Genomic DNA, 5,913 nt, shown 5'->3' on the forward strand with positions numbered 1-5,913 from the left:
AGGAAACGTAGGAGGTGGCTAGATAGATTTTTAATAAAAGCTCGAGCCCCTGAGATCAGTCTGGTGATGATGATCCTAAAGTAATCAACGTCATTTTCAAGCACAACCTTAATTAGTAGCTTGATCTCAGACACAACTTGATGAGCAACTCAGTGCTGGTCTAATTTTTTTTCTGGGATACTATTTATTTGTGTAACTGTATTCTAGATCTTTCTTTCTTGTGTTTTGAGTTTGTGAAATATAAAAATTTGCAGATTTGAGAAAAAAAAGATTTGATTCGACAATGATGGCTGGGGTACTAGTTTAGATTCTGTGGTTCTCTCGTCAGTTTTGAATCTTGGTTTTTGTGAGAGGTGTTTTGGGGTTGAGGGGTCTTGGGATTTTTTTCTTTTATGTTCAAGGGATTTAGTCTAGGTTTGGTTAAAGTCCTTAACAGATTATTGGTTTGGATTTTTCTGGGTTAAACTCCTCAAATAATTTTTTGGTTACTACGTTTGGCTACTAAGAAAGTGCAAGAAAAACTGGGAAATTTTTTAAAACTCATCCTCTTCAATTTTTTTTGTTTTGTTTTTTTTCTCTAATATGGATTTTATTTTCTGCTTCTAATTTTTTCTTTTAGATCATAACAGGGCTTTTAAAAATATCAATTAAAAGCCACATAGGCGTGAATTGTGTCAACTGAGCAATCTAATAGTCACGTAAGCATTTTCCATTAGTAAGTTCACAGTAGGGGCCAAATTGATTTCAAGTTGAAAATAATAGGGATTAAATTTACTGTTACTAAAATATAAGGATCAAATTAACTATGCTTCCAAAATGTAAGGACTAAAATGGTATTTTCCTATTTTTATATTAAAAATGAATAAAATTTATACATGCCCATTGTCTGGATGATATATACATATAGTTTTACTTTCATTTATGACATCCATATGTTGTTCCTGTTATGTCATACTGGATAATAGTGTATCGATTTGGAATGTCCAAGTGCTCTTCTTTAAAAGTAGCATAGCCCCTAGCAAACCTAAATTTCCCAGTCCCGCCCACCACTGAAACCTTTGTACCAGGCATAAATTGCTTGCTAATACCTTGTATTTCTATGGTGCTTCCTTTGTACCCTTCATTTGTGAACTCTATTGTTATTGACACTCGTGAATCCAACCCCTTCGACCCCACTGTTATGTACATGCCTTTGGCACGGCCAACTTCGGCTAAGTTCTAACCTGGGGTACTGGTGATAGGGTACTCAGTGACAACGACAGTGTCAGATTTGGGGACTTTCCAAGCCTTACCAGCAATATGTGCAACTGGGATCACCTTGACATTGGAGTTGCACTTTTCTGGGGTGTCATGAAAGTACAAGGATATTGTTGGGGGGTTTTTTCAAGTTCGGTAACTTTGGCTAAGTACGTGGCAGTGGCTAGAACCAATACCAAGTGTGGTACCCAAACCCACTGGTACTTCATGTGCAGGGATTGGGCTCCCAATTTATTTGTTAGTGGGTATAACTGAACTCTTACTATGGCAAGCTTCAAATGCTGCCTGGACAGCCCAACTATATAACCCTTAAACCTCTCGTGCTTAATTCCCTCCCTTCCCTAGTATTTTTTCCTCTCACCTTCACTCCTGTTTTTCACACCCCAATTTTTGACAACTTCCATCTCCCTTTCCTTTTATAATCTCCCCTTAGTGAGGACCCAAATGATTACCCTTCCATCTTTTCCCATGTGGTCCCCACTTCCATCTTTTCCCATGCACCTGACGTTGAATGACACTCGGCAACGGATTCCCCCAAGACACTAACAGTGTTTGCAGACCGATTCGAGTATTGGCTGTTACCCCTTCAGTTATCCCCAACCCACTTATTGATACTAGGCCGAACCGAGTCTAATGACAATGGGCCATTACCAAGCACCGATCCTATATCTCTATAATATTGCTACTAGGTTGAGTCCATCCTAACAACAATGGGCCAATACTGTCACCGATCCCATGTCCCTACACCAAGAATAAATTTGTTAGTATTTTTGGTACTAAGTCTGTTGCCATGGATGATGGATGCTGGGTAATCAAGCAACAAAGAAGCATGTAATCTGGGAAGAGAATATAGCTAGAATGACTTTCTGAGTTTGTACTCCTTAGTTGGGGCTTTGGTGGGGCTTTGGTCACTATTTATTACTATTATAGGGACATTTTTTGTTAAACAAATTGTCTTTAATAATTTTCTCAATGGAATGAGTGGATAAGTGATATATTTTGATTTGTGAAGTAAGGAGTGAGATAGAGACAGTGGGACAGATGATTTTGATTCCTGTTTACCTTGCTAGTTTGTTTAGCAAAGCAGAGGCTTTAAAAAAAAAATTGCTTATTTTTCTTTTTTCTCTTTTTGGTGAATGAAGATAACTTGCATAAAAATTTTAAGTCTATTACAAAAGATCCCTTCCTTATCAAGGGTACAAAGCTGATCCACTACAGGTGGTGGAAGAGCAAACAAAATAAAAGGCTCGCCGCTACAGCTGCCAATTCTAGCCAAGTCATCCGCGCTGTATATCCAATGGTGTGCTGCTGTATTTGCCTATTTGAATTTATATATTGTGGTGATGACCATATTACGTACGGAATCTACGGATATCCTATAAAGGAATTCAACCTTGATTTTGAACTTTAGGTAGCAGCTAGCAAAAAGAGGAGCAACCTAAGTTGCACCGACATGGACACAGGTACGGATATGACACGGGTACGAATACAGGGGTACGACAATTTTTGAAAAATAATGGTACGACATGGCATCGGTACAACAATTAAATAATTAATTAAAATTTATATTTAGGCATATTTTTAAATATTTTTAGACATAAAATATGTTTATGTCTAGAATTTAAATTATGTAAGAACTAAAAATAAGTAAACTAACACCCAAAGTAGTACAATAATACACATAAAATGTTTAGAGTACAAACCAAAAGTTTAAATAGGCTACATTCAACATCAAACTAAAAACATAAAAGGAAACAAGCTTTAAACTGTTAAGATTACCATAGACCAACAAGTTCAACATCAAACTAAAAACATAAAAGGAAAACAAGTTTTTTAAACTTTCAAGATTATCACACAACAAAAACATTATCGTCATCAACATAGTCATCATTCTCAACAAGACTTATCTCCATCTCTAGCTCATCTAGTGTGAGATGAGCAATCTCAAGCAACCCTGGTCCTCCAAATGGTTCATCCCAAGTATCTCCACCAATGTCCCACTTCTTAGAGTTTCCTTTAGTGTACTGTACTCTTCGCTCCTCCTTGAAAGAAGTCAAAGATTAGAATGAATAAACACTAAATCTTCAGCACATTTAGGAGTAATTCTATTCCTCCTCATACAATGGATGAAGCCATATGTACTCCAATTCCTCTCAGCACATGATGATGAGCAAGGCTGTCCAAAAAGCTTTAGAGCTAAAGTTTGAAGCATTGGTAACTTGGACCCATAATTTGACCACCAAAGCATTGGATCGAAGGTCCACCTATCATCCATGTTATCATCATCATAAGCCATAATTCCTGAAAACAAACCAAACTCCACAGCAACATTCTTCCTATCATCAAGATCAGGAAAGAATCTTTTGAGGCACTTGTTTCTCTCCCCATAAATTTCAGCATCCTTATGTGGCGGCAACACAGCCTCTGACTTCCTCAATCCATTGATCAATATAATACCTAGTTAAAAGAAAATAAATAAGTACAACTAATGAGTTTAGTTTATTTGTTTAAAATGCCTAAAGAATATAAAAGAAAAGATTAAAGAGATAGAAAAATTACTTCGGATTAAAGGAGTGGGCTAGGCAATGAAGTGGTGTGCAATTTTTAGTCCACCGTTCAATGAGTATACTGTGTACCACCTCATAGAATGGAGACTCCTCATAGTCTTCCTTGTGTTAATGCCAGTATATTTCTTTCTTCACATTTTCTATCATGGAATCCCACATTTCGTACACCTTATGAGAATAGGTGCATCCATGTTAGCCACTCAAAGCATCTCATAAATAGGTCCTGTGAATCTCAGAATAGATGCAACCCTGTCCCACCACAAATCATTCAAAACATAATCCCTCACAGTTTGAGCTTTTCCTACATCATCTTCTCTATATGACATCCATTCCTCACTAATGACCATATTTCGAAGATGCTGTTTTACTTGAAACAATCTTTTAAGCATGATGATTATTGAAGCAAATCGTGTTTCAGAAACAACAAGTAACTTCAAAAGGGAATGTGAATTAAAAATTGCTAATCTCATAGAATGATTTGTGATGAAAATACAAATAAAAATTGCCTCATCTGCAACTTGTGCAATCCATTTACATTCATTATATGGAACCTCATTCTGCAAAGAGCTCTTAGGTGCACATATATTCCTTAAGGATAAATTGAGGGTATGCACAACACAAGGTGACCAAAATATATGAGGATATTCAGCTTCAATAATAGATCTTGCAGCCTTCATAACAGATGCATTATCAGTAATAATTTGGACAACATGTTGATACCCAACCTCACCATGACCTTTAGAAAGAAGTCAAAAATGAAGTGCTTTTCTTTGTACTCTTTGGTACCATCAATGGATTTGATAAAAAGTGGCCCTTTCTCTGATGTAGCCATAAAATTGATAAGTGGCCTTTTTGAATTTCTGTCCACCCATCACTTACTATGCTTAAACCCTTTTCTTTCCAAGTTTCTTTTATTGACTACAAAAACTTCTCAATATGTGCCCTTTCTTTATGCAACAGAGTTATACTTAATTTATTGTAACCCAGAGGAACATAGCCCTCTAAATTATTATTAGCTACAAATTTGATCATCTCAATCCAATATGGGTTCTTAGCAAAGTGAAAGGGTAAACCAAGAATAAAATGTTCTAGCAATAAGAGAATCTAATTGCTCTCAACATTGATTGTTAAAAGCCTTCTCCAAAGGAGAATTCCCAACCCCTTTTTTTCTGAAAAAATGGATGACTTGTAGCTGTACTACTCTCACTAGGACCCAAATTAGGACTACTAGCAGAATCATTGGTAAAGACACTAGCTTAGGCTTCTTCAGTCTATGCAAAGATTCCTCATACGCATCTTCTAATTTCTACATTTCATTCTGATACTCATCTCTGACCTTAACACATGCTTGTATTCCAAAATTAGGCAGTTTTAACATGTGTGCCTTCACCCTTGAATAAGACCCCTTGAAAGTTTTTTTCATAATAGTTACATCTAAAAGTAACATTCCCACCACCACTACTTGCTTTTTCTAACTTAGTAACATATTTCCATAAAGGAGCAATTGACTCAGTTGATTTTTCACTTTCAGTATTCATTTTAGTAAAATCACCTAATATATTTAACTTTAATAAATAAATAAAACTATAGCAAGACACACAAAAACAAAAATCACTAAATTCATAATAAACATTATAATTTATAAGGCAAAAGGCTGAGTAAAGAAAGAAAGAAAATTAAAAAAAAATATATATATATATATATATATATACACACACAAAGAGTATAGCACAGTGAGAGTGGGATTAAAAAAAAAGCGTGAGAAAGAAAGTTATAAGTAATACGGTAACACTAACAGTACACCCATTGACCCAAAGCATATCTGAAAGAAAGAAAAAAAAATAGAGAGAGAGAGAGAGAGAGAGAGAGAGAGAGAGAGAGAGAGAGAGTGTGTGAGAAGAGAAGGTCAGACCTGTCCACGCTGATAGAGAGAGAAAGATCGGAAGGGACAGAGGTCACAGCATCGACGGTGACTGTCTATGGAGCTCGTCGACTCGCCGATCGGCCCGATCTAGCACCAGCGAGGGACAGAGGATAGTAGGCAGAGGCTAGAGGGAGGGTTGGGTTGTGGGTTTCAACTTTCACGATA

Source organism: Quercus lobata, chromosome 8 (genome assembly GCF_001633185.2).
Source record: "Quercus lobata isolate SW786 chromosome 8, ValleyOak3.0 Primary Assembly, whole genome shotgun sequence".
In the NCBI taxonomy this organism is placed as follows: domain Eukaryota; kingdom Viridiplantae; phylum Streptophyta; class Magnoliopsida; order Fagales; family Fagaceae; genus Quercus; species Quercus lobata.